Genomic DNA, 9,774 nt, shown 5'->3' with positions numbered 1-9,774 from the left:
TACCCAACAGATTTCAGTCCTCTGTAAGATCTTTCACTTTTCAACCTCCATATTAAACATGAATTTGACTACAATAGACTAAAGCCAATACTCTGATACTATTTTAGCAATTTTTCTGCTATACTATGGACATCTGCTTACCAGAAGTTACAGGCTGTCTTTATTTTATGTGGTGAGGACCTGGACACTGCTCAGTTTGCACATAAAACAATCCGACTTCCTTCTGCTTTGGTTACTAACCAAGAATTTTCTAAGCATTTGATTCTCTCACCAATCAAAGTTCAGATAGGTGTTCATCACATTCTTGACTGGACATAAAAATAATAAAAAAAAATCATACAGGTAGGTACAATATGCTCTCTTAAAATTATACCTAAAATGATGCCTAAAACACTGATGAAACTAATGATATCTACTAATGACTAAAACCAGAAGATAAACTAATGAAAGACATGACATATTAACCAGACATAGAACATGACAACCAAGTACAATCTGCCAATTTCATTTAAGGGTATTTTTTTCTGACACCGGGTAATTAATCTGATATTACTGTGTACAATCCATGTCTAGGATGCCAAACACATCTTCAGAAGTTCATATAGACCATTTTGATGTAACAGCAGAGAGTACAAAGGCACTCAAAACACTGAACAACAGCAGGAGTTGGGGACTGGAGTGTTTCCCAGCAGAGCTCTATAAAAACAGAGAACAATTGTGATAAGCTAAATTCAAAATAAATTCCCCTCATTAAAAGCATAGAAAGTTTCAGAGCAATCTTTTGCTATTAGCCCCTTCTATTGTGTAGATACTTCTGACATTAAAAAAATATGTGCCACATCTATAGTATGTGCAACTCAACAGGTGTTCAGTTTTCAAGTAATAAACAGGAGTATAAAAAGTATACATTCAAAAGCAGGACCACCTACATAGTCCTGCTTTTCTACATTTTTATTGATACTGTTCCCATTTATTATATGTACATTGCACATGCAGTCTCAAATGCTTATTCACATACAGGAAATCTGATAATCTATATATTGTTTAGGCCTCACAAGTATAATAAATTCTTTCCATTTTCTGCAATATATAAATAGGAAGAAACCAGTAGAAACCACAAAGAGGAAAATTGCTTACCACTTGACTGCCCCCTGAGGAAGGCGAATTCTGCAAACAAACAAACAAAAAGTAAGGAAATCTAGAAGTGTTCAAACTCAATGGTTTTGAAGACAGTTTTGTTGAAGACCACTATTTTTTTTTTTAAAATAATAATAACAATAAAAAATATGCTGTGGGTTAGATTCAGACAGGTGAAGGAAATAGTTTTAGTTCCACATTCTCTTTATCCCATTTTACATGTGAAAATGTCATCTACAGCTGATGAAGGGGCAAAAGCCTATTTTTCTCTCATTCCATTATCACATTCCATACAGAGTTTCTCATCCCTGTATTTGAAAGAGGATTTAAAAAATTAGGAAGTGCTAAAAAATAAAAATGGAGGGAACAGTGTGAGGGGTCGGTGAGGGAAAAGAAGTAACCTGTAACTGAAAGACTCAAGAGTTGGGTTAATCAAAGCAATAAACAAAAACGAAAAAAAAAAAAAAACAACACCAAAACCTAAGGATTAACCAAGCAGGACCTACAAAAACCTACACAGATAAAACAGGAATTCAAAACTGGAGGACAGCAAAATGTAACAAGGTCACTAACTGGAATGTAAAGCAAGACAGATTCAGATTTAAAATAACTGAAACCAAAAGAGCTTCCCCAACCAGAGGCTGTTTTCCGTATTTCCCATGTTTCCAATAGCAGTTTCTTTAAATATGCTCTAATACAAAAGGAACTAATATACAGTGTTATCTTCAAACCAAATCACCCAGAAATTGCTCTACCAACCATCCTTATTTATTTATTTATTTATTTATTTACTAAAAAAATCTATGATGTTAAAAGATTCTGTGATGACATTTTTCTTACCGGTTTCCCAGAATAAGTGCTTCCTGAGTTAGAGTACCCCTGTAAAATATTAATAAGACATTTACTTTTGCTATAGTAGACTACTCATGAACTGTTTAAAGAACATACATGAATCTAGAAAATGTCCTATATTAGTAGACTTTCATTTTACATTTTCCTTGCAATTTTTTCTCCCATTTTAAGTGAACGGTCTCAAGTAAGCACAGCTACACCTTTTTTATTCCATTAACAGTTTCAGAAGATTTTCAAAGCCATGTATCAATCTGAGTGAACAACAAAATTTGAAACTGAAACAGCTACCCTGGTATTTAAATACATAATTCCTAACAAAATTATCCAAACACATTCCCCTAGACAAATAACAGATACATCAAAACGTTGTTGGTGGGAGGAATGAATGCAGCCTCACCCTAAGGTTGAAGTTTGAACAAAATATTCCAACTTTAATTTAGTGGCCAGTTTTCTCAGGCATTTATGACTTATTTACTATTGTAACATAATTTTAATTTTCAATTATATTAAACTATTTTAAATACTGTAATCAACATTTCCGAATTAATTGTGGTATACTGAAAAAAGAATGTCCTTACTGGCTTTCCTTGATGACCACCTCCATAGGAAGATGAACCCTGAAAATAAAAATAAAAATAGCCAGTTCGTTTTGACTCTAAGTTTATTTGTACTTCATTATATACTTGCTAACTGGAATAAAGGACCACAGGACAATGAAACGTATTTTGTGCCCAGTCACCCCAAAATCCTAGAGAGTAGCCTATGTGAATTAAGAATGCTTAGCATTGTCCTGTTGTAAATATTTGTTTGTGTGATGTATTAGTCATAGAAAGTTTAATTCAAAGTTCTTAAGAAGGAGTTGGTTTGTAGTTACAATGTATTCAATATATAGAAAGGAAAAAAATAAGGTCAAATTATACATTAATTCATTTGGAATCAGTCTACTGTTAGGAAAAAAAGGTAAATTAAAATTGAAATGAAGAATGGAAAAAAAAAGGAAACGGTAAGAGTCTTTATGCTATAGCCCTATACAGCCCCAAAGAAAGCTCTAATAAGGAACATAATTTAAAATAAAAGTGAATACTGAAAAGCTAGTAATTCTACAAAATCTTATTTGGTCCTCTGACAAAGTAGCTCTGCTTATTTGAATGTCATCACCAACAAGAAATCTCACAGGCATTGACTCTAAGAAGTGGTACAATAATGGTACTCAAATATGGTACATAAAACATCTCTCCTTTATGATTTAGCTGGACGAAAATTAACAGTTGTGCCCACTTTTTAATGAACAGGTTCTATATGAACAGGTTTTATGTTCTATAAGAGAGAAACATGAAATAAGCACATTGCATGTGCTTATTTGTATCTCCTGCAATTGATTGACAAGAGCAAGGTCTAAATTACATGGTTGAAAATACTTAAAGGGAAAAGGTAAAAATAAACATAGTGAAGTAGCAACTATTGTGTCCTTCAAAATGAAAATATTTTCTTCAAAGGAAGCCAGGAATATTTTCAAAGACATATAGATATAAAGTAATTCAAAAAGTGATCCCTGAACACACAGTGTATGATTGCTGAATGAATTTAAACAGAAGTAACTGTTCGTGAAAGTCCCTTACTACAAATAACAGTCCTATAGTCTCATTCTGTTATTACTAAAAATAATCTAGAGAATGACAAAGTCCATTTACTGAGTTAAATGCTGGCAAAAAAATTAGGGAACTGAGTGAAAATAAATCTTGTGCTTGCATTTGTTGAGATTATCCAAACACACTGCATATTTGTTTTGAGTAACTCTCAGAAAATATCTGTAATTAATTGGCTACAATTTTTTCTTAAAAAAAAAAAAAAAAGTAAAATGAAAAAACAGGCTTACCAGAAAAAACAAATAAACAAACAAAGTTGAACTTGAAAAGTTTTTACTTACTGGTTTACCATATTGTCGGCCTCCTGAAGAAGATGAGCCCTGTAAGAAGACAATCAAACACCTTTTAGTTGAATAAAAAACATCTTGTGTCACTGCCTTAAGACCATTTGTGCAGTACTTAGGACAAACTTACCTGAATGTTGTTTGAACAAAACTAACTGGGGTACTTAAAACCTCATCTATCTACTATACCTCAAAACAACAGCAATTTATTATTCTGAATCAAAAAAGCAGTGTATGATCAAAGATATGTTTTTCACAGAGCAGTAATTATAAAAATATAGATAATTCTTTTATTCAACTTGCTGAAGCTACTTTAATAGATATTTACATATTGATCTACCTCAGATATTTAAGCTCAGTAAAAATGAATGCATCTTTCAGCATCAAATAACTGACCCGGAGAGTACAGGGAAAGCATTAGCAGTGATGGGAAGAGAATACACTCACCTGCCCACCATACTGGCTGCTTCCTGAGTGAGAAGATCCCTATAAATAAATAAATAAATAAATAAATAAATAAATAAATAAATAAAATAAATAAAATAAAATAAAATAAAATAAAATAAAATAAAATAAAATAAAATAAAATCACAGAAAAAAAATACTTAAGTATTCACAGAATAATAGAATAACAACAGTTACTCCTTTTTGCTGTGCAGAATGAAATATCATAGAAAGACCTTGTGACAGGAGACAGCAGCAGCAATCTGGGAGTATATTAATCTGAAAGGATGCAGTTGAAAAACTTCTGACTAATTCCTCTAAATTCTTTAACAGATGAAAGTAGTAAATTTGGCCATCACAAAACACCCGCTAAGACTACTCTTTGACAAATATACGGATTTCAAGTGCCTTTATGTATGGTTCTGTTCAAGAGAAGAAAAATTCTGCTTATGATTTTTCTGTTAGGTGAAGCATGCATACAGAGAGCTTTGAGTGTATTTTTTTCCTTATTATTTCTAATAAGTTAGTTGGGAAAGATGTGATTTGTTATGAAGCTTATAAAACCTGAGTTATTTAGACCTCTGTTCTCTCTGTACTACAAGAAATCATTGGCTCAATACAGTGATAGTGAACTCAAATGCTTTCCAGTGAAGTAAAAAGATTTTTTTTTTCCCAACAGAGTAATACTAATGAAAAATATGTTCTGCGCTCTTATTAGATAGGCATCTATTATATTTGTTAACTTTTTGGGCCAGTAATATTTCCTCTATCTGTAACAAACTACTAAGTCTACAAAAGGCACATAAGGAGCTGCTTACAGTGAGAGGTTTGAATTGCAGCTGAAGATTAGGAAAGAAGTATTATTGTGGGCAACACACTCAAATATGTATTTTCAGAGCAATATAGTAGTATATTTTGCATCATATTAGTAGTATATATTTTAGTAGTATATATATTAGTAGTATATAGTAGTATATTTTCCAAGTACTTAGTCTAAAAAATTGCAAAAAAAAATATGCTAACTAATAATAAGATTGAAAAATAACACAGAAAATAGATTTTTAACTGGTACCGTAGCCATGGGCAACTGAAACATGAAAATGGTTTAATTATCTCTTGAAGTAAGAGGCATTCAGAGGTAAAACAACTGAAATTATGATCTATTCACTTTCTTTGTATTGAATTTTGTTGCTGTTTTTTTCATTTCAGTTACTAACAGTCCCTGCATCGTATTTTTCATTTAATAAATAACAAGTAGGAATAAAGTCTTGAAAACAAAGAGTTGCTTGCCTGTCCCCCGTACTGATTGCTTCCAGAATAAGATGAACCCTGTAAAAAAAAAATAATAATAAAGTGAAATTTTGAAGCTTTGTATTTATTTTTTCTTCTTTTTTTTTTTTTTTTTCTTTTTTTCTTTTAAATTTTTTCTTTTATTTTTTTTTCCCCACTACTACCTGGCACCAAAAAATGGATCTGATCTAAACAATATTCTTAACACCAAGTAACTGAAAGAGTCTTATAGGTATTAATGCAGGTGGCAGATGACTACATCAGAGGAAGAGCACTGTTATGCACTACGTTAGTATTTTTTCAATGAGATAAAACCTGCATAATATTTTCAAATATTTTTTCAAAGTAAACAGGTTTCTAAAACTACAATCTTGACTACTATTAAAATCTTGGCTCTGATAAAGTCAACAGACACTATAAAAAGATACAATTGAAATCTGAAGAGATTGATTCAATAAAAGCCAGATATACTCCTTTAAAAGCTCTGTCCCTATCTCTGTGATTAACTTAAATATTTAATGGCTTCTGGGCGAATATGGCAACCAAGCCATGTTAATTCCCAAGAAGCTAATCCGTTCAAGTGTTAAAGAATAATTGCTTACCTGTCCACCATGGTAGCTGTTTCCTCCAAAAGAGCCCTATATTCAACAAAAAATAGCAATTGTTACTTTGTGTAAAATTTCATCTTATGTAGAGGAAAAACATAAGAGCATAAAAGCATCAAGAACATAATCTTGACTTATTGTGCCTGTGAAGAAATTCACACTGATTGCTAGTATACTTTTCTAGTTGGTTGATCAAACAAGTAAAGGTTTTAGTTTCAATTACTCCTTATTCCTTCACATTGGTTGCTTGCAAAGAGAAGCAAGCTAATAGTTTACATGCTGTTTTTAGCACTTCTGATACTCAGTGGTATACTCATGCAACATGGTTTTTGCTTGATTTCATAAGGTGAGAAAGAAGAAATTAGGCAATTTTGTCTATACTGTAGCAACAGATAACTGAATCCAGTTAAAAAACAAATTATCATAAAATTCAAAGCAGGTGGTTTTTGTTCGTTTTTAGTAGTTACAAAAATATAGAAAATACACTAAGACAGAAAAATGAAAATAGTAACCTTTAAAATAAATAAATAAATATGTTGCTCTGCTCCCACCTGAAAGCATTTTAAGCCAAGAATTTTATATTCAAGCTCACTATTTCAATCATTCTGTTAATAACTATCATAGAAAGAGCAGTATCACACACACATATACCAAAAACAGCAAATACGCTATGAGATACTTGGAAAACAGTTTCTCAGAAAACTTCTGCACCTCTCTTACAAACCAAATAAATGAAATGCTTTGAAGCAGTTTTTCATGTCTGGGTATTTTAGAGAATTGGCACTGGGTTTCCTTCAATACAACTGGAGAACATTACTATTTATTTTATCCAGGGTGGGGAAAGTGCAATTTATTTCCCCCCCCCCCGTTTTTTTTTTTTTTAAATAGAAATGCATCTGGGTGGGTAGCTAGTTTTAAATACAATATTACAGTTGCAAGTCAACTAATATTTTAGTCCTTAGCAAGTTCAAAATCTCTCACTTAAGCACAATGCCAAACAACTATTATCATTTGTATAAATTCACGGGAAGAATTAATTCAAGTGTAGTTCCTTGGGAACATTCCAGTTACACATTACTATGGAAGATATACAAAGAATACTTACTGAGCTTCCACCAGGACACAGACATCCACCCTGTATTACATACAAAACAAACAAGTTTATTTTTTAAGGAGTACTTGATTGGAAGAAGCTTCTGAATTAAAAAGTCAAACTCATATTTGGCTATAGCAAGAGAACAAACTCAAGTTCCTGCTCAAAGACTCACTCAGCACCTTCTAAAAATTATCTTCTTCTCTCTCCACTGTTCTTTCAGGCAAGTTGTGCACTTACTGTTTTTTTTTTTTTTTTTTTTTTTTTTTTTTTTTTTGTCGTCTGTTTGTTTGTTAATATAATCTTTTTGTCATTTACTCTTACAGTGAAAACTATACTCCCACAAGGGCGCATAAAGAAATCTGAGTACAGAAAAAGTGTTGGTTATTCCTCTCCCACCTCCCCTGAAAAGAGGCCAGAGCAGCTGGAATGAATGCAGTATTCTTACATGCTACAGATATTAGGGAAAACTTTGGCCTTTGGGATCTCCGAATGACATGCAAAAGGAAAATAGCATGTCACCTAGGCTTTGGGCAAGAAGGACAGTGGTGAGAAAAAACAGTTCTTGTGAAGGAAAGATACACAGGTAAATTGGGAGTGCCTGTCACTAGCACAATTGACTGGTATTGAGAAAGAAAAGCCTACCTGTCCACCATATTGGCTGCCTCCTGAAGAAAATCCCTAGAATAAAAATGAGAAACAAATTATTTCTGTGTTATTCAGTAACATTCTTGATTGTTCTCTGTTCCTTAGCCTTTTAAACTGTTTCTGTTTAAAAAAAAAAATGGATTTCTTAGATCAAGGTTGAATTTAAGGAAGCATTTCCAATACAGTCACACAGACCCCTGTAGCATTTGCTCATATCGTGATATACCACATAGACCTGGATTTTGCAGTCCTCACTTTTGCTTAAAGCTATGCTTCCTTAGATTTTTATTTTTTATTTTTCCAAACATTACTGAACAATGTTTTCTTGATGAACTCTTTACCAGAACTGCAAATACTATGAAGGTAGAGATTTTACCTGTCCACTGTACTGCCTGCTTCCTGAAGAAGCTATACCCTAAAGAAATAAGGAAGCATTTATATTTGTTGCACATTCTTTAACTTACAACCTGTTATTGAAAAACACAATTTTATTTTCCATGGATTTAAAAGCCACAGGAATATAAACTCTTCCTTCATAACCATTTAAAAATATCTGTTAGTCTTTAAAATGGCTATATTTTTAAATAGTACAATAAAGTTTAAATCAAAGGGAGCTTCACACAAGTGCGAATAGTACAGCTACACTGTTTTTCTCAGAACAGGGAGAGAAAGGTGAACAACAGGAAAACAACCCAGAGAGAGAAAAACAGTTGTCACCTGTCCTCCATAATGTCTGCCACCTGAGAAAAATGGACCCTGACACAAAGATACCAATTATTATTTATATCAAAAAGCTTCTTTACAGGATTTTGAAAGAAGCAGTATTTTCTTTCTCTGTTGTACAATGAAGGTTTACAGAAAAGCACTCATCTTACTCCTTTATGTGTTCTATGCAAGTTAGGGACCATCTGTAACATGAATCTTCCATAATACTGATAGTAAGGAGTGATCATGACCTATTATGACTCTATATGTAGTTGCATTTGGGGGGCATTTTATTTTGACTGAAAATTTATTTTTCATCTAATTTCCTTTCCAATGAATCTGATGAGAAATGTTTTCAGAGGACAAGGGCCAGTCTGTTGGGAGGTTTCACTGCATATGAAAGGCTCCCCGTAAGACTGGGCCAGAAACCTTCTTCATCCTCTTTCATTTCACAAGGGCATAGAACACCTTCCTTTAACAACTCCTAACCTTCTCCCATTCCCTTCCTGAGGCACGTTGTTTCTCTGATACCAGCTCTGTACTTGCGTTTTGCTAAGGGAGTTGAGGTGTTCCATTGGTTGAAGTAGAGGAGGAATGCAACTCGATTCCACACTTCTTACAGTGAGAACTAAGAAACCATAACAGTAGTAGAAGGCAAGAAGGTTCTAGAATGAGGAGTGTAAGTCAGAGGCTACAACAGAAGTACTGTCCTTTCATATTTTTTGTATTGTTTCAGATCACGATCATTAGAAACCTGATGATCTATAGTCATATTAACAGAGCTTACTCAAAATTATATTTTTTGCAGTCAATACAAAAGTAGCGAGTTATGAGATAGAAAGTGTGTGTGTTAGCATAAGAACTACACAGGAAGAGATTCTCACCTGTCCTCCATACTGGCTGCCTCCTGAAGAAGGTGAACCCTGAACAAAAAGAATTAAGTGTTCTTTACGGCCATGTTATAGTACTCCTTTGTACCACCATCCATACAAAAGAAAGGTACCCCATTTCTTTCACTGCAAAACTATGAGTCGGATTAACCAGACTGTGAAAATGTCTGATGCATCTAT

General features: G+C 33.0%; 1 long non-coding RNA gene across 1 annotated transcript; it reads right to left on the bottom strand.

The window, feature by feature from the left end:
- Positions 1-542: 542 nt before the first annotated feature.
- On the bottom strand, positions 543-2,616 carry LOC309881003. Its single transcript, XR_014318060.1, has 4 exons — positions 2,568-2,616; positions 1,978-2,016; positions 1,138-1,167; positions 543-696 (listed from the first exon to the last, which is right to left on the bottom strand). It is a non-coding gene; the product is annotated as an uncharacterized lncRNA (long non-coding RNA).
- Between the last annotated feature and the right edge of the window lie 7,158 nt (positions 2,617-9,774).

This window comes from Aythya marila, assembly GCF_965140915.1.
Source record: "Aythya marila genome assembly, chromosome: 8".
Lineage (NCBI taxonomy): Eukaryota > Metazoa > Chordata > Aves > Anseriformes > Anatidae > Aythya > Aythya marila.
The sequence above is the reverse complement of the archived record's forward strand: the minus strand, read 5'-3'. Positions and strand labels throughout refer to the sequence as shown.